The following is a 26,006-nucleotide window of genomic DNA, read 5'->3' on the forward strand; positions in this document are numbered from 1 at the left end:
ATCATTCATTAGTTAATCAATAATTATAATTACTTTCAAAAACTGTCCAAATACTTTTGGAAGCTAGTCTGACCTGCTAGACTCTTGTCATTTCTAACAGTGCAGCGATGTATTATGTAATTTCTGTCATGTACAGATTTATACATAGAGTGTACAAAAGGATTACTGAACTAATAATCACTGATAACGTACCTTGCATAGACTCAAACTCCATTCTTTGCTTAGACTATGATGACAATCCGTTGCTTACATTCTGAACCAGAGTCAGAGGTCAATATTTGCTGAGTGACGAGTTTTGATGCAGACAGAAAGTCGGTTTCACGGAGCTTTCTACATCTGTGCCTCCATTAGAACAGAGAATAGTTATACAAGCAGCCCACAGCAGGACAAACATCCACACGTACAATAAGGGGACAGCCACACACACAGATGTGTGTGCTCCACACCATCATGCAATATACTGACACTGGCCCCCCCGTCAAACTGATACTGGATGCTTCACCAGCATCCAGTATCAAAACAGAGAGCAGAGCTGCCTGGCAGAAAGATGAGAAAGGAGGAGAGGCAGGAGAGCCAAAGGATGGGCGGATCATTTGGCTCTCCTAAAGCAAATAGGAACAAGAAGAAAACAAGCGGTACACGCCCGGAACAAGAAACAGAGGTAAGGATGAGGAGGACGAGGGGGAAAATAGAGTGGACGTAGATGTAAAATGTATATGAATTAGCTGGAGAGGTTCTTCTAATGGTTGCATAGCAACTATTTGAAAACAGAGCTCAATCTGCCAAAAGGGGAAAAAACATACAGCTCTCTTTTTCAAACGCTCAAAGGCCAAATAATTCTCCCAAATGTGCAACACACACACACACGCGCACACACGCACACACACACACACACACACACACACACACGTTAACTTGCACATGCAAACCTTGCGAAGCTTCCAGATGTGGATGACTACAAAAAAACAAAAAAACAAAAACATATTATGACCATCTACCGAATATTGTGTCTTCATTGACTTGAATTTTGTTTTTGGAAAGTCGAAAATGCTCAGTTGGATTGAGATCTGGGAATTTGGAAGTGAAGTCAACACCTCAAACTCGTTGCTCTGCTCCTAAAACCATTCCTGAACATTTTTGCTCTGTGGCAGGGTCCCTTATCCTGCTGAAAGAGGCCACAGCCATGAGGAAATACCAGCACATCACCTACAACAACACTTAGCTCGGTGGTACATGACAAAGTAACATCAACATGTATGGCAGGACCACTGCATCACACTGCTTCTGCCAGCTTGCCTTCTTCCCATAGTGCATCCTGGTGCTAGGTGTTCCCCAAGTAAGCAAAAAGCAAACACCAGCCAACATTGTCCCATTGCTCTATGGTCCAAATCTGATGCTCACATGTCCACTTTTGGTGCTTTCAGCAGTGAACAGGGGTCAGTAACCCAGCTGGTCGGCAGCTATGCAACGCCATACACAACAAACTGTAATTCACTGTATATTCTGACAACATTCACTATTCCAGCAGTTTGAGCTATAGCAGCTGGTCTGTTGGATCGGACAACATTTGCCAGCCTATGTCACTCCCCACATGCATCAATGAGTCTCGGCCACCCATGACCCCCGTCACTGCTTTATCACCGTTCCTTCCTTGGATCACTGCAGACCAGAAACAGCCCACAGGAGCTACAGTTTTGGAGATGCTTTGACCCAGTCATAGCTGTGGACATGATTAGCAGATACATAGATTTTAGCACCTAAAAGAATCAGTTCTGACTTAATCATGCACCATCTTTAGATTATTTTCAGTTTTACTGGCAGACCTTTCTGACAACCAAGTAAAGCCATGACACCACTCCACTGAAAACAGTCATTTTACCTTGCAAAACTAGTCATCTACTGCTGAGTTTTTGTTGGACTAGCCCTGTAACTTGAGGAAAACTTGAGCGAGCTTGAAGTGCAGGGGGAAAGAGGGAAGGGGTTATGTGAGCCTATGGTGGGACGACTCATAACACTTTATGTTCATTAACATAAAACAATAATGCTGAATTATGTGTTATTGTCGAAAAAAATATATATATTGTTTTTGTGCTTTAAAGTTGTATAAAAATCTGATCCAGACATACAAGGAAATTACAAAAAGGGTTAGTATGAACTAAAGCTGTACTACTTTAAAGGGTTGCTGATTCACCTTTATACTACAACTGCTACTACCAGGATAGTACTGATTCATTTATCATATCCATTGACCTGTTCAGGGCTCATACTTCCTGGCTGAATGCTGGGATGTCTTTTCCAGGTAGCTTTGAGAATAGCCTTGGGCTTAAGGGGTTAAGGCATGTACGAAAAGTTATCTCATTTAGCTCTGAGGCGACATCAATGACGCTTTTATTAAATGCAAATATGCCCTTCTGTAATTTACCAAGTGGAACGTGGCTGTGATACTCTCGAGATCCAAGGCTGGGTTCCACTCAGCCAGTCATTTTCTCTCCACAGCATAACTAATGGCAAGGAGCGGGTGCCACATCAGTCACGTCTGTGGAACATTTTTTGCTTTAAATGGGTTTTTAAAGTGCCGTCGCTTTGGTGTGAAAAAAAAAATATAATGCATAAAGGCAGCAGTTAGAAGCCCTCAGAAAGAGGCGGCTTTTTGACATGCCTGAGATAATGAGACTGCACTTTGTAGAGTGGGAGCACTTCATCTCTGTCTGCTTCTTAAGTGTCACTCTGACACTCACACAGCCGAGGGGAAAAACCAGCCACAAAAAGTCTCCCATCGAGCCATGATGAAAGTGTTTTTAGAAGGATCACTCATCCCACGTAACAGATCTGCTCCCATTTGCCGAACGGATCAATCCACACTGAAATCCGTTTTATTTTCCTTGTTGTGCGCTCGGTGAAGCATTCTCTCCACAGAAAGCTCATTGAAGTCACACAAGGTGTCAAAGCAGTGTCACTACAAAAGCTCGCTGCTCCTATTTAAGCCATCATTTAAAAAGAAACATAAAATGAATAAAAGTACTGAAAAATATAAACTTACCTTACCCTTTCTTACCCTGCACAAAAAAACCAAACTATCAGATTCTTGAATCGTGCAAACCGGCCAATTTTGTTCTTGCTACTGTTATGAAACAGAATGACTCAGTTCTTATTCTGTATAGAGAAACATGTTTAGCTCCAGGTGGATGATGGAAAAAAGCAGGAGACATTGTGACTACAGAAACTGAAACAATACTCTCAGTCTTCCACAGCATGACTTTATCCTGTCTTCCTTCTCTCACCCCAACCGGTCGCAGCAGATGGCCCCGCCCCTCCCTGAGCCTGGTTCTGCCGGAGGTTTCTTCCTGTTAAAAGGGAGTTTTTCCTTCCCACTGTCGCCAAAGTGCTTCCTCATAGGGGGTCATATGACTGTTGGGTTTTATGTATTATTGTAGGGTCTATTGTAGGGAATATTTTAACAGTTGCCTCAAGGTATATATATACCTTGAGGCAACTGTTGTTGTGATTTGGAGCTGTACAAATAAAATTGCATTGAATTGAACTGAATTGAATACCAGAGATGATGGAATGGCATAATAATCATTAGCGAGACGATCTAAGTGGGTACAGAGTTAAGCTCCTCTCACTTTTGATGCAAACAATTGAAGCGAGCTACCTACCAACACAGCTTCATGATGCAATGTCCATGACTAGCGCTGGGGCATATTATACCGTTCACGGTAATACCGGTATATTGTTAGGCAATGATAAGAAAATGAAATGTTGCGATAGAATATGGGTAAAACGTGCATACGCAGTGCCTTTGTTTTCATACGCACATGGCAGAAAAAGCATGGTGGCAACGGAGAATGAGAAGGGCGAAAGATTGAATGAAAACAGAATGAAACAGATGAACCAGAATTGGTTTGTAAAAATGGTGCAACTTCAGTGGTGTGGAACTGGTTTGGTGTTTGTCCGTCAGATACCCACCAAAGCACATCGTTTTTGTAGAACATGCAAGCCAGCCATCGTTATTACCATATTTTTCGGACTTTAAGGCACTCTTAAAAGCCTTTAATTTTCTCAAAAATCGACAGTGCACCTTATAACCCGGTGTGCCTTATGTGTGAATTCTGGTTGTGCTTACTGACCTCAAACCCATTTTATGTGGTACACGGAGCTCAAAAATATTAAAAAAAATGTTTTTAACGACTTTGGTGAGCTACGAAGTCGCACCGCTTGATGGATTTTTGAAGTATTACCGCTACCGTAATCAGGAGCCTCGCGGAGTGATACGTACTGTGCTTCAACATAATATTACCGTATTGTGTGTGTATAAAGAGCCCACCTGTTAAGAGACATGCCTACAAAGCGGATTTCAAACTCTATCAGTCACGCAGTAGAACATGGGAATAGAGCAGCTGCGAGAGAATTCAACATTAATGAATCAATGGTACGGAGGTGGAGGAGGCAAGAAGAATGAGCTGAGTAAAGTTTGACTTATCTGACTGTTTTGTTTCGCTTAATGCGCCTTTTAATCCCGTGCACCTTATGGTCCGAAAAATAAGTATTTGACTTGTTTATTTGGCACGCTGCAGTTTCATGTTGCCTCTTTTTAACTTTTGTGGATATTATACATGGTTATGCTGAGGATATGTCAGCCCATTTTCACTGGAAATGCCTTTTGGTTAAACTGTCAGCAAGGAATTTGCACTGTTAAAGTTTTATATAGCATTAATGCACATAAAAAAGCTGCTTGTTTAAGTGAAAATAAATTAATGGGGGTTTTCTGCACTAATAAAGTTGTGGAGTTGTAAAGTATTTTGTCTTGCATCAATTATATCATCAGTAATATCGTTATCGCAAATTTTCTAATATATATCGTGATAAATATTTTTGGCAGTATTGCACTGCCCTATCCACGACTGCCCAAGTGTCAGCTACAAAGCAATGCACAACAGGAGAATCTCTTGATATGTAGATGGGGCTTTAGTTTAGGGCTCTTGATACGTTATTGGCTTGGTTTATACTTCTCATAAACCCTAAAGCAGTTTCCACACAGCATTGGTAGAAATGACCCGGTAGAGCTGTACGGAAGGGCGCAACTGACTGAATAATTTGGGAAAAGTCTGAAGAGTATGAGCTCTCCAGATGAAAAATTTGGAATGTCAACACAAAACACATTTATGCAAATAAGCATTATTATAAACGACTGTCACCACCCTTCAGTTTCAAATGCAGCTTTTGAAAGTTCTGAATATCTCAAGAGCTTCGTATTTAAAAAGAGATAAAAGTGTGACTGCTACTGTGGTGGCAAGGTGTAAGCTGAGATGCTGCTGATTGCATTTTGATAGGTAAGAATCCGGAGTCATTAGCAAACAAAGGGTTTTTTGAATACTTGAACAGGGTCATTAAATGGTCATCTTATTGTTCTTTGACCTGAAGCTCAGTTTAATAGACATGACAGTTTTGTAAGCAAATTCCAGCACTGTTTCAAAATGGAAACGCCAATAAAAACTTTTTCACCTTGACTTAACTCATCAAGCAACCAAACCCCAAACCTCCACACCATGATCTCCATTTATGCAGAGCTCAAATAACTGCTAATCTGCTGCCATAAAACATCTTGTATTTAAAATCCAGATGAAGATCATATCCCTTTCCATTCTCAGACGCCATTTTCTGTTCCGTTTATCTTTTTTTAGAGCTGATGGCAAACAGGAACACTCAAAGGCATTACTCTGATTACAGAGTCAGTATAATGCACTGTATAATATAATGGAACACTGCAGTGAAAGCACTGCTGATACAGCTGCTGTCATTAATTCAGTGACTGATTAACTTGCTGTCACAGATAAGGCTCCCTGAGAAAAATCTTCAGTTAGGCAGCTTTACATAACATTACTGAGGTCTTTTTGATACTGAGCTACATTAGAGGGCGATATCTGAAACATCAAAGCAAATCAAATCTTCTACTTCCATCCAATGCATCTATGTCAATCTGTTCAATGACTTTTCTCAGCAAGCCCAGGGAACTGTTCATGAAACATGGCAGCTTCGCTGCCTCTTGTTATGTCCACACTCTCAGAAACGAGCAGTGAAGCGTCAGTGTTTTTGAGCAGCCAATGACCCACTTAGGATGTCTGACTTATTAGCTTCACTACTCTGTGTGTTGTCTTTTCCACCTATGAGTGCGTCTTTAACAACAGCACTGCAATATGTCTGGATTTAACGTGACAACTCAGCCAAGTTTGATACTGTCCGTGCAACTGTCAAATCACAGCTGGACAGATGTAATCAGGAAAAGCATCAACCTCCCCAAAGGTTGACCGCAGCCTGATGACAGATTCTTTCTCTGATAGCTTAAAGAAAAGAAAAAATAAGTTAAAAAAAGAGAGATCCAAAAGCTAAAAGGGGGACAGTTATCATAACAGTGATATTTTCTTTTCTTTTGGGGTTGGGGGCCTCGCCCTTAGATGGGAACAAGGCTTTTCTTGTGTTGCAGTTCACCCGTATCATCTGGGCTTTAAGCCAGTATCCAGAACTACCCCGCAGCACTTTATGGTTTTGTAAACAAGGCCTGGAACAGATGAGCAGGCATCGCTCAAAGACACTGGATACCCAGATCTGCTTCATTAATTCTTCATGCTGCCGAATGTTTTTTTTAAATGAGCTGGGGTGTTTGTTGTGTTGTCAAAGCATTCGGCGCCTCAGTCACGCCTCGTCCAAGTGCAGAAAAATATGGCACGATGAGTTTGATGAGCACAAACGTTGTGCATTTTAAGGGAAACTATGACACATGACGACGTAAAGCGGTCAGTTTTTACTTACTCACAGGGATATGGAAGCAAAGGAGCATGACATCTCACTGTGCTTTTGTCTGCATGGTAAATGTCAGTGTAGCGGCTTTTAAACAATAGCTGGCTATGCTTAGATGGTGCAAACAGACTAAGGTTACAGGCTCAGGAATAAGAAGGATAGACAAACATTTCTTTCAACTTTCATATATTTCTGCATGATATCAAGAAATGCAAACAATGTTTCGTCTTGTCAGCACTCATCAATGGGGGTTTTTTTATCCTTTTTTCTTTAACAAAAAAAAAAAAAGGACAGCCAGTGAATCGGATTAGTGAGGAAAAGTGGAAAGATGGTTGGTCCAGATGACATGATTTCAGAGGTATCGAGAGTGTAGGACAGAGGACAGAGGACAGAGGACTTTTTAAACACAATCTTGGGAGTGTGACAGGATGCCTGAGGAATGGAGAAGAATTATACTGGTAACAATTTTCAGGAACAAGAGTGATGTGCAGAGCTGCAGTAACTGCTGAAGTGTCACAGTTACAGTTACTGCAACTGGGATAAAGTTGATGAGCTGAGAATGAAGCCAAGTTAAGATAAAGCTAGCTTAAGAAGAGAGGTGATGATCAGTGATGGGCAGTATGGCTTCTTGCAGAAGTATGGAGAATGTCAGAAAGAGCTGCACTGTGTATTTGTGGATCAACAGAAAGCATATGATAGGGTGCCAAGAGAGGAAGTGTGGTACTGCATGATTGGCAGAGAAGTATGTGAAGGTGGAGCAGGACGGATACAGTGGTGAGGCGCGCAGTAGGAGTGACTGATGGATTCAAGGCGGTGGGATCACATCAGGGATCGGCTATGAGCCCCTTCTTACTTGTAGTGGTGATGGACAGGCTAACTGATGAGGTCAGGACTATGATAGTAGATCACATTGTGATCAGCAGTGAGAGTAGAAAGGAGGTGGAAAAGAGCCTGGAGAGGAGGGGGTATGATCTGGAGAGAAGAGGAATGAAAGTCAGTAGAAACAAGACGGATTACAGGAGTAAATAAGAGTGAGACAGGTGAAGCTGCAAGGAGTAGAGACAAAGTGGTTGGATGAGTTTGTACACCTAAGGACAACCATCTAAAGTAAGAGATGGTGCACTAGAGAGGACAGGAAGAGTGTGAGCAAGGTGGAGATGAGTGTCAGGGCTTTATTTCTGACTGAAAGATGGCAGCAGAGTGAATAAGAAGGTTTGCAAGATGGTGCTGAGACCTGCTGCGAGTTTGCTTTGGAGACGGCGTTGCTGACATAAAGACAGCAGGTCCAGGTGGAGATGCTCAGATTTTCATTGGCAGTAAGAAGAATGGACAGAATTAAAAATGAGTACATCAGAGGAACCGCTCAGGTTGAGCAGTTTGGAGGTAAGGCTGAGATGGTTTGGACATGTGCAGGGGAGGGATGGTGGATATATCAGATATAGGATGTTGAATATGGAGCTGCCAGGCAGGAGGAGAAGAGGAGGACCTCAGAGGAGCTTCATGGATGTAGTGAAGGAGGAAATGCAGAGGAAAGATAGGGGACAGGGCGGAAGCAGATGATCTGTTGTGGCAACCCAAAAGAAGCTAAAAGAAGAAGAAATCAGGTAGTGCTAAATCCTTTTTCATGGCACAGTAAACACATTTTAAAATGTATTTCTTTAATTTCATAAATATTCATAACAAACACATGATGTTATTATAACGCAAATGTAAAGTTGTATTCCATAAAAGAATCTTTTATTGAAATATATCATTATTTACAGCTATTAATGTCAGTACATGCTGAAACACAGTACCCTGATTAGCATGTGAATAAAACCTCCATGGGATAAAGTGTAATAGACTGTAATTGTATCTAATTAGTTATTGTGCTAATGCAATAGCTAGCCTTCCACCACTGCAGACATGCATGTTCTCTCATTTTTACAGCTCTGCGTTGGCTCTGGTGCTACTCAGTGCTTCTTTTAGAACAAACACAAAATAAACAAAATGACACTCGAACAAAAGTTTCACGCCTCAAGCTGCTATTCCACTTTCTTTTCACATTCATGGACTGTTTATGCTTATTAATATTTGAGACTCCCCAGATAACCCAAGAAAAAAGCAACTAGCCAGAGAAAACAAACAAGCTCATCTTTTTTAATTTGCTAATTGTTTCTCTGGGTTCATCTCAATCTCACACTGAGATTCCACTCGCTGACTAACAGCTGAGATGATTAATATTCATGAGGCAGCCCCGGAAAAATCACTGAGATGGACATATCAAGTGGCAATGCTGTCAATTTCACAAGCGGCAGACCCTTCTGATATTCTACGAGATCAACAGCTTGTCTCTTCCTGTTCGCGGGTCTCTGGTGACAGCAGATCATTTATATTAGAGCCACATGCGCTGCTCTGTTCTGGTGTTTGCCAGCTGTTTCCAATTTCACAAGCAACCAAGAAAATGGATCCGAATCATAGCAATCAAAGACGCGCCTGAAGCCGCAAAAGTCACTGCTGAGGATTTAGAATGTGGAGAAACGGAAAGGACTGTCAGCCTGAGTCAGATGGGCTTTCTGTCACGCAGCCATGTATCTAGCAATGATCGCAGTCTGTCGCTGCATCTCCAAATGCAAATAAAAATGACACCAAAGTTTCCATTGGTGTGATGAAAGATCCAAAATCCTTCCAAAAGATAAACGTCCGTCTACTCAGAAAAGCATAAAGTCTGATTCTTTTGTTTTATACAGGGGCTGTCAAACTCAGTTTAGCTGCAGGGGCCCGTACAGCCCAAGAGTGTCGGACCAGTAAGCCGCCATACAGCACTCACTCCTCCAAAAAGCCTTTTTTTCCCCAGTGGTCCAAGTTGACTCCTTCACTGACCTGATTCTGGCCCCCGAGCTTGAGACCACTCCAACGCAGCAGCTGAACTGAGCTCCTGCACCAAGTGCCAGTATAAGATAAATAAGGATTATTTTGAACCATGACTCATGCAAAGCTACTCTAGTAGAGTCCAAGTGTAAAAAAAAAATGTACAGCTGGAAATGAGTACAATAGGTCTTTTTCCAGTGTTCATTAAGAATAGAGTCAAGAACTAAAATTCTTTTTCCTTCCTGGAATATAAACATTTTTGCTCTGTGAGGACCCCCACAGTGTCACCCTCCCTCCCCCACCACCACTCTAAAGCATGCTGGGAAAAACCAACAAGTTTCCCCTGAGGATATTCTGATGCACAGCTGGGGTACGGCCCTAATCACATCACACACTGGAAACAGAGAAATGTGAATGAGGATATCACCCATGGGCAGAAGCTGTCTTCGGCGGCTCTGATCTCCTGTGTGATCAAGTGTGCAAATACGCGTTTTGTTTGAACAATTCTTTGTTGAGATTGTTTTTATTTTTTAAAACTGCTCAGGAAATAGGAGGGATTACTGAATAAACACACCAGCTCATGCAACTGAAATCCCCCAGGTAAAAAACGATTACAGGGATTCTGTTCAGCGGTTTCACGCAGAATGCTGATGTACTCTGGAGCTGCCTGTGAATGACATTATAGTGAGAAACCCCCGAGATCTGTCAACAAAACAAACAGTCTTCCTGCAACTGTGGTGTGATGAACATAATTTTCTATTGATTCAGGCTCATGTAGGCACTTCAGACAAAAATATTGACAAAATGGCAAGTGCTATTGGTTTCCTGCTTCAGTGCTACTTATCACCCATACTTCTGGTAATCCCAAGTAGTTGAGTGCTTACTTGTTGGAGTTATTTCCTATTGGAGTCATTGTGGCCGCAACAAGGAGGTTTTTTTCCCCCATTTTGGCAGCAAAGTGGATCAGATTTGGATAATGAGGTAAATAAGATGCACAGATAATAAAAACAAATCTCATATCTACTCTTCAGCCAATCAGCTGACGATGGGGGGGCATCATCACATGACTTTAGGATGAACTAAACTCATACACAGCACACAGTCTGCTAAACATATTAGGCTAAATGAAGTACATCAAACAATGCTGAAATATACCAATTCTCACCAGTGTGGAAAAAAAAGTCTTATCATAATGAAGTCAATTTGCAATTTTACAGTATGTAGAATCTTCTCTAGCTTGTGCAGAAAGAACCCTGCTGATATTTGGCATTCATGAAAAAGCTTCAAAGGCATTAACAGCTTCCAGCGAGTGACTGTAAAGCTTCATCTAATTTATGTGCAATGTGAGAAAACCCAGATGGATTTTAATCAAATGAAAAGACCGTGTCTTCTTTGGTAAGGCTATACATGGCGGAAGGTGCAAATGAAAATGTAAATGAATTGCAACTAATTTCATGCAAAATAACAACAGGGAAACGATCACACAGCATAAACAAATGACACCATCAAGCTGATCTCCAGTTTTGTTTTACATTTCTTTAGCTTTGTGAATAAAGACAGATTTTTTTTGGTCAGACTCTAAAATAATTCAGCTTCTTTGTCATTTATACATTTGTCCAACAAATTCAAAGATAACCAGCTTTAACTCTTTCTCCCAGAAAGATAACATTTAACAGCCTCCCCTGTACCTGTTCTGACGCCTCAGTATTTGTCAGTAAAGCTGTGGTTTGATGGTCATTACTCATAGTTTCTGGATTTTTCCAAGGGTAGCTGCACAGGCAGAGACCAGCCTCACTAATTTCTTCTTTTTTAGTAAACAAAATGAGAAATGGAGCCACATTTACAAAGGCCCCATCAATGCAGTGCAGTAGATGTCTAACTGGACAAGCTTGTTACCTTGTCCAATTGGAGCCGGCCAAAGCTCCAGTATGTGCCGGCTAGTGGAACAATTTACTTACATCAATTTACAGGTGACAGTGTAATAATATATATATATATATATATATATATATATATATATATATATATATATATGTGTACTGACCCCCATAAAAAAAAACCCTATATAACTCTGCAGCAGCTGCACTTAACAGACAATGTCTGAATCAGTGTGGATCAACGAAAAGTATAGAAAGCCGAGACGGTCAGAGGACAGTTTAGGTTGTATGCAGGATGTGCGCCCATTAGCAGGCTATTACAGGTAGAGGCTGGGCAGCATGGGTGAAGACAAAGAATCTGAAGAAGCTGAAAAAAGGACCACCTGACAAGCTCCCTGACATACTCTGAGTAATGTGGGGGTTTTATTAAAAAAAAAAAAAAAAAAAAAAAAAAGCTCTTGCAAAGAACCCTTAGGCTACGTTCACACTGCAGGTCTTAATGCTCAATTCCGATTTTTCGATCAATTCCGATTTTTTTGTCTGCTTGTTCACACTACAAATAAAATGCGACAGCAAACGCGCTCCAGTGTGAACGCTCAAAGCGGCCCGCATGCACAAAAGAAGATGTCACACACAACGCGCTCTGTTTAGACCCAGAGCAAACAATATTGTTTGACTGATGGCCCTTAATATAAAGACTTCAGACTTTAGATTTCCCAATTTTTGCTTTAAGTTATTTTGTTATTTACATAATAATGTAGATAACCTAATAATGATCCTTATTGCTGTTTTAGAGGAGCGGTGCTTCAAAGGATAGCTGCAGATTTCTGTCAGAATCTGCAGATTATACAGTACAAATAAAATGTTCATACTGTCTTCCCAACAGTTTCACTGACATCTACACTGGATGGCCAGGAAGCGTTCGCGATGTCTTCTCCGGCGCTGATAATTGGCGTCTGTCTTGTGTCAGTGACGTAAAAGACGGATTTAATGCGACATGACCGTTCAAACAGCAGTCGCTTTCTAAAACATCAGATATGTATCGGATTCAGTACCACATACGAAAGTGACCCAGATCAGTTGAAAATATCGGATTTGTGCCGTTCACACTGTCATACCATGATCGGATATACGGGTCGCATAGGGTCAAAAAAGTCGGATTTGATGCGCTTTCGCCTGCAGTGTGAACGTAGCCTTTGTGTGGAAATGAATGTACTCTTTGACATCCAGGTAGTTACCATGACCATTAGAGAGTGCAGCTGTCTGTATACGTGGTAACCTTCAAAGGTTTTTGAAACATGTGCCTGAGAGTGAAGTAGGCCATGCTTTTATTTCTCCGCACTTGGTAAAATACAAAAGAATGTAATTATAAATCTGCAGTAGTGCATCTTCTTTGATATAGGCTGAAGCATTTCTGCCACTGGGTCAGGGTCTGAGTTCGCACATTTATGTAGTCCTCAGAACCAAAATATGCAACACTAAAGGACACTGTAAGTTCAGAGGAGAATAAATCTTACAGTCTGTGTTTATAGATGACAAATTTGAAACTACCATCTGTCAGCATCATAAACAGTGTAGAACTAATTGTACTGTGTTTCTTTAGTATAGGTTTCCTAAATATAGACCAACTTGTTATTGATCTAGCTTTGTGAGTAAGGTCCGACTGATATCCGATTCAAATGTCCCCAGAAATAATATTTTTGCTGTTGTGTTACAAAAGAAGAAGACGGTTTCCCTTAACTAATCAACAAGAAAGGTCCATAAATTAAACCTTTGGTTTAATTTAGCTCAGGGTGCAAAACACTGTCACAGCTTTAAAATTCATTTATCAAAAGTGGCACAGTGGTGAACCAGCAACAGGGTCATGGGTGGCCAAGGCTCACTAATGCACGTGGGGAGCGAAGGCTGGCCTCTGTGGTCCAATCCAACAGACGAGCTAGGCTTCAGACTACACAGCACATCAGAGTTAACTGCGTATGGGGTTGTGTAGCCATAGACCAGTCAGGGTGTCCATGCTGACTCCTGCTCCCCACTAAGGGCACCAAAAATGGGCACATGAGCATCACAAGTGGATTATGGAGCAATGGGAGAAGACGGCCTTGTCTGATTCTAACTGCTTACTTGTGGAACACCTGGCACCAGGACACAATATGGGAAGAAGGCAGGTCAGCAGAGATAATGTGATGTTTTAAGTAATTATCTGCCTGGAAATCTATGTGGATGTTACTTTGACATGTCCCAACTACCTAAGCATTGTTACAGACCACGTACACCCTCACAAGAATTAAAGGATCTCTTGCTAAAATCCTGGTACCAGATACCACAGGACACCTTCAGGGATCTAGTAGAGTCCAGCAGCCAGAGCTGGTTTGGCAGCGAAAGGGGGACCGACACGACATTAGGCAGGTGATCATAATTTCATTGAGGCCTATTCTGTTCTGTGCTGGGGGCTTTGCTCACCCTGTCTACTGCTTTCAATGCATGCAAACAAAACAAAACAAAAAAGAAACAACCAACATCAACATACACACTTTATATGTCAACTAGGGCTTTGCTTGACATTTATAAATTCAGACCCATACTTGACTGTGGCGTTTCCCTGTTCAGGGAAGAGTTCCAATAATCCCACATCTGCATGACCACAGTCCAGCAGTTTCTGCATAAAGCATGAGCCACACAGCTGGGTTGCTGTTAGTGGTGAGTGAGCGTTTTCAAGGCAAACCCTAATTACATTTGACTCCTGAATAATGCTGGCACATCAGTTGGATGAGATTTTGGTTGCTTGTGAGGAAATTATGATAATGGGAAGACAGGAAGGGCTGAATGTGTGTTGTAAATTTGCATCGTTGGGGACTCAGTGGTGTGAAAATGATTTGAGGCTACGTGAGAACTAAAATTAAAAATCACATCAATTACACAGTATGTCAGATCACAATATGTCCTGTTGTGGGGAATCACATCAGAGAACATCTGGCTGAGTGTTGCTGCTGCACTGCTCTCTGTGCTCTGCCTTCCCCACAGTCACTCAGCAGAGCTAACGAGGAAGTACAAGAGCAGGTGAAACAGCACACCCACAAGAAAGATGAGGAATCTATGCTGTGTAGACTTTTACAGTTTGATTACCTTCAACCTTAATATTATTGTATGAGTTCTTTTGCACTGCAAAACACCTTTCCTCCTATCACAATTACGGTCTCTCTGTTAATATACAGATTAGAGAGTTTATTCTTGATTAGCAGACATTCACTTTTTAAAGAAAACCTATTCTGCTTATTTGCTGTTATATATTTTTATTGTTGGACTCTAACAACAGAAATATCAGAATGAAAATCAGAGTAAGAAAGTTCGAGTCTTTTATCATTTTTTTTTTTTTTACATTTTGTCTGCATTTTATTTAAAATGAACTGGAAACTTTACATTTATATCAGAATAATTGACTTTAAAATGCAAAAAATATTTTAGGAGATGTTTTGACTTCTCATAATGTGAAAGAAAGTTGAGTGTAATTTAATCTTTAGGAATAACACAGGCCAGACAAAGCTACAGTGTATGCAGACAAGCTGATGTAACAAATATAACAAAGACTCATCTTAATTCTGATTCCTCTTTTTTCTTGGTTTGATTTTGCTTTGTATGTTGACACTACAACACGAGCATGCTCATTATTGCAGAAAAGGAAAACACTAAAAAGGTGAAGCGGTTCACAAAAAAACACATCTCACAACCTAATTAAAAAGTTCTCTCTGAGACCTTTCAATGGCAAAAACTTTTCTCAGCTGTAGTCTGAATGTGCTCAGCCCTCTGCCCTGAAGGCGTCACACACTGAGTTCACTTCCAGTTTCTGCTGGAAATCACCAATCATACCAGCAGACTGTGTCACAGTTATACAGAGGCGACATAAAAAGAGCTGCTGACAATTATGTATTTTATTTAAACGTTCTTTAATCTGCTTTTCCTTAGTTTTATGCAATCTAATGTGATTTCACTCCTGAGCCTGGGCCCTGCAGCATGCATAGTAGGAATCAGTTTAACATCCAGGTGCATGGTTTCAGAACATCTTTAATATTATAAAGAAACGACTTCAACAAAATTACAGAATAGCACTGTGTTGGTGCAATTACTGGCACACAAAGTATGAGTAATTTCAACCATCAGCATGAATTTGAGCGAACGGTTTAGCTATGAAGACGAAATAACAGACAACCCACCTGCTGCTATGAAGATGGAGGCCGGCTTTCTTCACCAACATATTTACTGGAAAACATCATGTGGCAAAGCGTCTTCCTTCACAGAAAATCTGGGGGAAAAAAGAAGAAAAAAATGCAAAATGCATTTAACAGAAATATTTCATGATGATTATTTTCCATTAACAAATATTATACAATACCAATTTTTATGCTTCCATTCATATAGGACCGAATCCCAATGACAGTCACCTCCAAGGTGCTTTATACTGTGAGGTAAAGACCCTACAATAACACAGAGAAGAGGCCAAAATTCCCACTGTCGCCAAGTAAGCACTTGGTGACAGTGGGAAGGAAAAACTCCCTTTTAACAGGAAGAAACCTCCAGCAGAACCAGGCTCAGGGAGGGGCGGGGCCATCTGCTGCGACCAGTTACGGTTGAGGGGAGGGAGGCAGGACAAAAGACACACTGAGGAAGAGAGCCATAGGTTATTAATAATTAATGATCAAATGCAGAGTGGTGTATAAACACCACCGACACCCCACAATATGATATTCTTGTAATTTTTAGGCTGAATATGCAGAGTATTGCAACAACATATATTGCAATTTATCACCAGTTTTCTTTTAAAGCAAAATCCCAAGGGAGGATTTAGGGTCACCTGATCCAACCCTAACTATAAGCTTTATTAAAAAAAGGAATGTTTTACGCCTAATCTTAAAAGTAGTGAGGGTGTCTGACTTCTGAATCCAAACTGGGAGCTGTGAAGGCCTAAAAAGCTGAAAACTGAAGCTGCCCATTCTACTTCTAAATACTCTAAATACAAGTAAGCCGACAGTATGAGAGCAAAGTGCTCTATTGAGGTGAGTTGATACAGAACCATGAGGTCTTTAACATATGAGATGGGACCCGATTATTCAACACTTTGTATGTGAGGAGAAGGATTTCAAATTTGCATCTGGATAGATGGTTTAAAAAAAAAAAAATGAGGTTCAGCAACACCACTCGTCATATTTTTAATTTGGGAGAAACAGGAAGATGTCCTTTTGCCTTTCAAAATAACAGAGTGAATTTTCACTTTGTCAGTTTCAAATGGCTAAAGTCTTTATTAGCTGACTAGCTAAATGCCATTTGTCTGAATGCACTTGTGTCTGATGTGATTATCTATGTCTGGGTCCAGCGGCTCCTTCACTCTGTTCCACAGGCTAAAATGTTTTTAATAGCCAATATTAAATCTTTATTCGAACATAATGCAACTATAATATTAGAAGGCTACTTGGCAACTATGATAACATTTCATGTGCTTGTCAAAAACATATATTTTTAACATTTTAGATAAATGATCAACCACTGCGTTACTGTTTCAAAATGACGCTACTGGCAGTGACTACTAAATTTCTGGTATTGTGACGTCCCTCCTTGCAAGCGTGTATTCTTAGTGTTTAAGGGGGCCACGTCCCCCCAGGTTTCCAAAATAGTGGTTTCAATCTCCTTAATCTTCCGTTCATTGGTTGCTGCATATCCCAACTGCAAAAGTAACTAGTTTGGCCAGCTTAGTCTTCTTTGTTCCAGTATTTCCAGATGGCTTGCTTGTCATTTCTGAGGCTAGCAGGAGAAGTTCTAATATCGTGAAGTTCTAATATTCTTTGCATGTTTTTTGGGTAAATTACCTCCCATAAAATGCACAAAAATGATCAATAATAAGAGGAGCACATTCAGGGATGTCCCCTGTATGTGCTCCAAAATTTCTCCAAAATCTCCAAAAATTTCAGGAGTAGTTAGTCGTTATAAGAAGTGTTTGTGAACTACAAATCAAGAATGTGGGATACTGTTTGTCCGTGATTTGGAGAGCCCAGCATGTGCTCCCGACGCAGGAGAAACGAATTCTGTCGGGGAGACCTACCTTGGCATGACAGCTGTTGTGCAGGTGAAGCCAAAGGCAAGATACGCTTCATCACATGTTCTAGTCTTTGGCTTGGAAGGAAGTGGGTTTGGAAGCATATTTGGTGATGCTTCAACCTCTGCTTTGCGTTTGTGTGGGAGCCCCGTCAAAAAAAACTGTCCATTATGCTAGCAGTGTCCAAGCACTCTATTTTTTTTTTTTTTTTTATTCATACCGCGCCCACCATGCAATGGCTCTTTGGGAACCACCGTGTTAATGAATTAGAATAATTCAAAACAGACAGGAAATCTGAATAAACCTGCATACTTCCAACCTCATTTCTCTATGTAAGGAAACACATTTACGTTGAGGTGAAGTGGCAAAAGCAGTAATTATGTTGCAAGTTCAGTTGTTCTTAATAACAACTTAGCATGTCCAGCGTTCCCAATCAGCAAAGACAAAAGCTACCATAAGGCAGGAAGAAGACGCCAAAATGCACCAAACATCAGACAGATGAGTCCATCCACAACACGAGGACAGTCAGTGATATTTTGCAGCATGGTTTGAATCACTTGCATAGAAGAAATCCTGATCTTTCAAGAGTTCAAATATTTGGTGTCTGGGACCCCGTAAACCCATGCTCAGTAGAAAACATCGTGAGTCCTTTCAAAGATTAGTTTAAAGTTGTGCTACACTTGCATAGAGATATAAAAACCTTATTATTAGCCTACAGTATTGTGTTTAACACTATGTAGACCAGTAACAGACAGCCAGTGTCAAATTACAACACACAGTCAGGCTTAAAATACTTTCAGTTTGATGTTTTCTTATGTGTTCTGGAAATAGAAATCATGTGAAACTGAGCAGTTTGATTATAATTTGGATTTTTTTTAATCACTGAATTGACCAGAAAGCACTGCTTTAATTATGTTTCACTAAATTTCTGCAAGTCTGGAGAACATATAGGTCACCACTGTCTATGTGTGTACACGATTAATTAAGCTTATTTTGTTTAAATTCTCTTTTAAAAAGGAGAAAAAAGGGAGGAAAAATCCATGGATCTTCTGGAAGTTAAGGCTCTTTATTACAGGTTGTGCCTCAAGTCAGATCACATGGCTCTGATATCAGGGAGCATTACCAGCCACCTTAACACTTTTCTCCTCAGTCTTCCTTTTGAATAGCTGCTGCCGGCGTCGACCCAAAGCGGAAAAACACACTGAATCTACAAACTGGTGAACTGGCAGCAGCTCATTATATTGCATAGGTGAGAAGTCGTGCAAAGCTGCTGGCCTATGGTGATTCCTGAACTATAAAGACAGCACTGTCAGGCTGAGGTTCCACAGCAAAACTGTTAAAATACTACAACACACTCCTGTTAGTGTATAAGAAATGGAGTTAGAAGTTCAGGAAGAATTGCAACGAGTTGTAAGAACTGGTGGACAGATGGGCCTACAGGGCCTCTATGAATGATCTTTGAATAGAGCTGAAATAATTAGTGACCCTAAAATATCCAACAGTGTTGCTATGGTGCAACTGATAACATTCACTAAATCCAGCAGAGTACAGCAGTTCTTTGAGTTGGGGCTGGGGAGCTACCCCAAATCCTTCCAGCACCGTGGATCCACGTGCGGAGCATGATCTTTCCTGCACTTATTCCCATCTCCTCCCATTTTGATCTCCCAGCTGTGCAGTCAGTTTCTCTCTCTCTCTTTGTGTCTCTGATCTTGAAAACAGCAAGCTGCCTGAAAAATATTCTTTCAAGACTCACAGTGTGAACTTTACTGTATAGGACTGCTCAAATCCTCAGAGGGAGGAGCAAAGGCCTCTGGCTCACTGCAGAAGTTCATTCAGAGCAGAGAGTCTTGTCCTGTTAATCTAATCCCGGGGCAACTTCCCGTTGTGGCCACTCCTGATGCCAGTCTTGGTTCCAGAGAGTGAATGTGGGCGTGTGTGTGTGGCTTACTACATGCACGTGCATCTACTCACTGACAATGTTTAAGTAACTGTGTCAGCGAGAACTTCCCTTGGGGAGACAAAAGCCTGTTATAAAATCTCTCTCATCTCACTCAAATTTTGGTTTTCCTCCTCTGCCCTGAAACAATACAAAGCCCTTGAGAGCTGCAGCAACTGTGCTGCAACAGCTCCAAGGATGGAGGGAGAAGACTGAACACAGCAACAGGCCAACCAGTGCAGTTCAAAGGAAAACAGAACCGCACTGGTGATCGGGGCTGTCACATGACAACTGATGAAATGAACGACCGACATAAATGCCCCCGTTTGACCAATCACTGTGTAACAGCAAATGTGGAAACACATGGATGAGATGCATGATTTCCCCAAGGTTTGAGCTGATTAAAGTGAGCAAAATATTAGCTGTGGCACAAAGACAGACAAACATTTGTCAAGTTCAGCTCCTTTGTGCCCATCGCTGTTGAAAGATTCTCCCAGGTGTCAAATAATGCAACATCGGGCAAGAGTATCAATAACTAACAATAAGTCCCTTTTCTTTAGTTTTTTGTTAAACAACCCAGCTTCACACTACTAACACCAAGTTTCATTCATTTATGTACTTAATCACAATAGGTAAAAATATACAGGGCTTACATTATTTGAACAAAGTTGGGCTGTGCTCACATTTTACCATAGCTAACACCAGTGGTATTCAACTCACACTGAATAGCACTGCTATAGGAACTCCAGTTAGAGAGAATTTCCTCAAACAAAGGTCCAGACTGACATGCATTTCATTTCAGTGCAGTATATTTTGTATCAGTGTCTGTATACAGTCAACAACTGGTTTTCAAGTACAAACAATAAAGTACAGTTCAACAGTGGGTGTTTGTAGCTCAGGAGGTAGAGCAGGCCATCTACTGATCGGAAGGTTGGTGGTTCAATCCCTGGCTCCCCCTAGTCTGCGTGCCAAATATCCTTGGGCAAGATGTTACCCTAGGTTGCACTTTGATGCATCCATCAGTGTGTGAATGTTAGTTAATAAGCACTTAAAATCATAGAAGAAAGTACTTATGTGAATGTGGCATGTTAAACAGAAGCTGCTTTAACAGAAAAATATGATTCCAAAAAAGCTGTGGAAAAGTACCAATAATCACCTGAGTCTGTGGGTGAACAACCATAAAAGAGAACATTACAGCTATTTTTGTAAAAAGTGCGCTCACACTAACTAGTGCTTACAGTTCTTATATCATAGGACAAAACTGACTTCAAATCATCCATCCATCCATTCGCTTCCCCTTATCCTTTTCAGGGTCACGTGGGGCGCTTGAGCCAATCCCAGCTATCATAGGGCGAGAGGCAGGGTACACCCTGGACAGGTCGCCAGTCTGTTGTGAGGCTAACACATAGACAGAGACAACCAGTCTCGCTCAGATTCACTCCTGCATTCACACCTATGGGCAATTTAGTGTTTCCAATTAATCTATCACCACTAAGTGCATGTCTTGGGAGGAAGCTGGAGTACCCGGGGAGAACATGCAAACTCCACACAGAAAGACCCTGCCCTGTTGGTGGAATTGAACTCAGAACCTTCTTGCTGTGAGGCAACAGTGCTAACCACCACTTCAAACTTGACTTCAAATCAATTAAAAATAAAAATAAAATAACAATAATAATAATAATAATAATGATAAAGGGTCATATGTCATCCCCTGGAATGGTTCTGAGTGAACAGGTGAGGCATCTTAAAAATTATCGGTTTCCTTTGTTGCCTTCTTAATGCATTTAAAGTCCAAGCAGAGCTGGACCAAACATCTCTACACTTTGTAAGGCCTCTTTGACCAAAAAGCAGAGCAATGCCGTGTTGCAGTCCGCAATTAGCAACCTCAACTCAGCCAAGATGGCTTGGGCGGAGCTGAACCACAGGGTTTAAGAAAAGCACTCATCGAGAGCTCAGACTAAATGGGAACTGTTGGGAAAGAATGCTAACGTAATGACCTCTTAAATTTATTATCCTGGGAGAACCCGGTGTTCAAACTTTGGACTCTAGATGCACCAGTCAATCAGCCAGGACTTAAGATTAGCAGATTTATCAGTGTTAATGTACAAGCTGGTAAATAAGCAACAACAGCTGCAGTAAAAAATGCCAAACTAGGATTGATGAAGTTTAGAAAAATGTTTCCCCACACAGATTTTTACTTGGGCTGCTGCCCAGGTATGATAATGGCTGCCAAAGTTTATTTGGCAACCCATTTTTTTTCCTTTATCCTTCCAAGAGAACAAAGCCATCTGCAGTATGTTAGTGTTTCCCTTCAACAGGTTTGTATGAGAAAGTTAAGCTGGAGGTTTATATGGTTTCTTATATGAGGGATTAACATTCTGCAGGAGGGAAAAGGCACTGAAACTACTATAAAACTATTAGTCGTCTGACCGTGTCTGGGCGTGTTACACTCCTTTCTGTGAGTGACAAAAAACACAAATGTGAGCTTTTGTAATACATGTGAATGCTGCTCCATTACAGCAAGGAACATAATCACGATTATTCGGCTCTATATTGTCATTTCGGTTGTTTTAAATAATTACTTATTTACATAAACATCACAGAGTAAAAATTAATTAATTAATTTTAAAAAGACAGAGAGAGATGAGAGTGGTCACGGGGGGTTAAGCCCTGCTTAGGGGGTGATTTGGAAAGATCTTGAAATTAAAATTTGAAAATTGAAATGTGAAATATTTATTTTGGTCAAAAACAACAACAACAGATTATCATTTTACATAAAAGTACTCAATCAAACAATAACCGAAAAAGGAATAGGCTGAAGCCTTGTGGCTTATAATTATCTTATCCTTTACCCCCATAGGAATAATCAAATCCTCTTGATGGTTCTTGTTGATCCAAGTTCTTGTTTTTTTAATCATTCCAGCTGAACTAAACCACGACTGACAACTTTTGGGGTTGAGAAAAAGTACTCTGCTGTAAAGAAATGGAAGCATTTCATTTATTGACAATAAAATGTACAAACACCTTTGCAGTTAAAACGAACTCCAAAGAATGATTGCATAGGTGAAATCTGACTTTATCAGCCAGCTGTATCTGCATGTACGTTTAGACTGAGGACAACTGAAACATTCGTGATCTCTAAATAAAAGCCCATGAATGCTTGTAGAGGTCCCAGAAAAAGTACACTAAGAATCAGAGCTGCTAATAACTTACTACGTCTGCCAAGGAGGTTATGTTTTTGGTACGTGTAAGTCATTCTGATCAACGTTGTACGGGTGTGGAGTGGGTCATGTTAACAATTTGCCTTACACCCACCAAGCTCTTCAGGATCAACTTATTTATTGATCAAATATTGACAAAAAGTCTTAGAACTTGGAAAATGTGATTCTTACAAGAGTGGTGTGTATCATAAACATACAGAACGCACTGTATAAAGATCTAAAATATGTCACCTTTGACCTCTGACCTCTCCTTCAAGGTCAATACACTGACCTGAAGGTTAAAGTCACCATAATGCTATATGGAGCTATTTAAAACTGTTTCTTTTTGCCATTGTTTGCACTAAAATGTCGACATAGAGAGTTCCTAGAGAAGACAGGCTAGTTTACCCAGGCTGAATTAGAGCTGGGCGATATATCGAGTTTTTTAAAAATATCAATATATTTTTATACGAGATATAAGATGTGACAATATCGTTTATATTGATATAGTATATGTTACGTTATAATTATACTTGTGGAGCCCCAAGTTTGCCTCTCTTTCGTCGCCTCTCTCCTTCACTGAACACAACTCCCCCTCCTCCCCCATCACTTCACCTGCAGGCAGCGACAAGATGGACACGGCAAATCTCCGTTAACGAGTTACCGCGCATCGCCCCGTGCATGGGGCTGGACGGCGTCAACGTGTTAACGTGTTAACGAGCTAACCGCGCTAACGCCATGCACCCCACAAGGGCTGCACGGCCTAAGATCCTTTCATTTTCTCAAAAGTTGACAGTGCGCCTTATGTATGAATTCTGGTTGTGCTTGATGACCCCGAACCGATTTTATGTGATACACGGCGCTCAGCAATACGTCAATAAATGATTTAGTACAACTTTGGTAAGCTACGGAGCTGCACCGCTTGATGGATTGTCGGAGCATTACGGCTACCGTAGTCTGGAGCCTCGCTGAGTGATACGTACTGTGCTTCAAGGTAATATTACCGTACTGTGTGTGTATAAGGACCATAAATGGCACCTGTTCAGAGACATGGTTACGAAGCGGATTTCAAACTCCAGGCTGTCAGTCACGCAGTAGAAGTTGGGAACAGAGCAGCTGTGAAATCTGTCTATGTTATTATGCTCAGCGTCTGTTAGTTTACATTTTGACTGCACAATTGTGAGCTCTTTGTTATGCACAAAAACAACATTGTTTTCTTTTATTTATGGAGCATCATTATTTAATAAATGCTCATAATTTCTTTTTGAGTAATTTTTTCATGTACATCTACGCTGTATGTTAATAAAAGTGCCTGTGTGACATCTGGGACACAGCTTTAAATAAGAACTCTCTTTTTGTTCTTACTTTATGGCTTTAAAAAAATATCGAGATATATATCGTATATCGCCATCCAGCTAAAAGAATATCGAGATATGAATTTTGGGCCATATCGCCCAGTCCTAGGTTGAATTACAATTGCAGAGGGCAAAACTGACTCAAGTTGTCGCTTTTCTTAACATTTTCTTGCCTGAAACACATCAGCCTTGACTTTGTCCACCTAAATACTACTTGCAGTGAAATTCTAAATGTACATCTAAAAGCACTTCAACAACATTCCTGTGGTCCATGTTGACACTTAACCCCACCCCTCCAACGCACACGCTTGTCTACATCTGTGTGATGCGAGCGTGCAGAGGGACCTCAGAGGACTGGGGCAACGGCTGCCTCCACACATTATGTAACCAAGGTCGGACAAACACACTCAGCAACCCTCACGCTGAGACTGGATCAGTGGGTGAAGGGTGGACAGGCGATGGAGGGGATGCCACTTCCGCCTCCATCCCATTCTTGCTACACATTAACCCCGAACCTCAGAAAAAGGACGCAGGCCTTGCAGCAGAGGAGGGAGAACGAGGATATCACAAAGAGGTCACCTGTAGCTGCTGGCAGGGATTAAAGCTTTGTACGTGTACGCTGGCTTAAACTTACATGGCCTTTCTTTGCTTTGTAATTCATTCCTTCCATCCACTCATTCATTGTAATTCCCTTACAAGGACTAAGAACAGCAATATTCCTTAAAGAAAAAAAACAACTCTTTGTAAAAAGAAAGCCTCTGAGTTGCTTTGTACACAGAAAAAATATATGAAAAGCACCCTGGAAAGGATTTATTAAGCTCTGGCACTGAGGTGCAACCAAAGCTGAGGGGAGACTCCTGAAGACAAATACATTTTCAAACGGCTGCTGAAAACTAATAAAAAAAACACCAGCTACGAAATTCATAACTGAAGGAACTCAAGAGTGCTTCCTATGTAATTGTATGTAGGTCTGGATTTTGCACTCGGGGGGGGGGGGGTTCAGTTCCATACTAGAAAGTGCATTTTCTGAAGAAACTGCAGTGTGAATGCTTGAATCTGAATGTATTAATTGCTGAATTTAAGTTAAAAATTTTGAATGAAATGAAAAATACAGAAGTTTTCACCTGAAAAAAAAAAAAGTGCTGAACTGCTAAAAGCTGACATCCACACAGAAGAAGTTGGAAAATAGCTGAAAAAGTTTTAAATGTAAATTAGAAAAACCTAAGAAATGAGAAAAGAAAATTTAGAGTCAGAAAACATCTGAATTAATATTAAAAGTTCATATTCTTTAAATCACTGAATGACTAAAATGTGATCCCTCCACTTGGATCCACACAGTTTAAAAAGTTTAAATGTCTGAGCTTTGAAAGACACGGTGTTGGAAAGAGAAGAACGATGGCGACGTTTTGAGGGTAAAATGATGGCTGTAGAGCAAACACTGTGGACACAGCAGCAGTTGAAAGTAGTTGAAGTGTTTAAGATGAATCTTGGCAGAGTGAGAGACAGAGCTCGTTAGGCAGGCAGGTGTAAGCTTGGTTGCTATAGTGACTGCACCCAATGGCTCCATACACACGCACACAGACATGCGCCTCACTTTTGCTGCTTAAAATGAACAGAAAAGTCAGCCCGAAACAAATCGCTCCCAAATGAAAAGTACAAGTCGTATTGACAAAATTCTTTCACAGTGAGCGGCAGCAATGTCTAGTCTACTGAATTCTCAATTTTCATGCCTGTGGAGTTTATTATATGGATGTGGTGACAGTGTAAAGACAGCCTGTACTTCTGATTTTCAGACAAACCTTCTGAGCCATTTTAACATTGGAGTCTATGGAAGAGTTGGAGGGAGGAGGCTGTGCATTGGTGACATTTATGAAAGAACCATAACACCTATTACAATAATAAACACAT

At 40.8% G+C, this 26,006-nt stretch overlaps 1 protein-coding gene across 4 annotated transcripts in view; it reads right to left on the reverse strand.

Moving 5' to 3' along the window:
• Positions 1-26,006, reverse strand: part of LOC116309961 (thyroid hormone receptor alpha) — a 111,561-nt gene that overhangs the window by 80,664 nt on the left and 4,891 nt on the right. For all 4 annotated transcript variants that reach the window (XM_039611040.1, XM_039611039.1, XM_039611041.1 and 1 more), the window contains exon 2: positions 15,734-15,822. The gene's annotated coding sequence lies outside the window, so the exon portion shown is untranslated. The remainder of the gene's footprint in view (positions 1-15,733; positions 15,823-26,006) is intronic.

This window comes from Oreochromis aureus, linkage group 4, assembly GCF_013358895.1.
Source record: "Oreochromis aureus strain Israel breed Guangdong linkage group 4, ZZ_aureus, whole genome shotgun sequence".
Classification (NCBI taxonomy): Eukaryota; Metazoa; Chordata; class Actinopteri; order Cichliformes; family Cichlidae; genus Oreochromis; species Oreochromis aureus.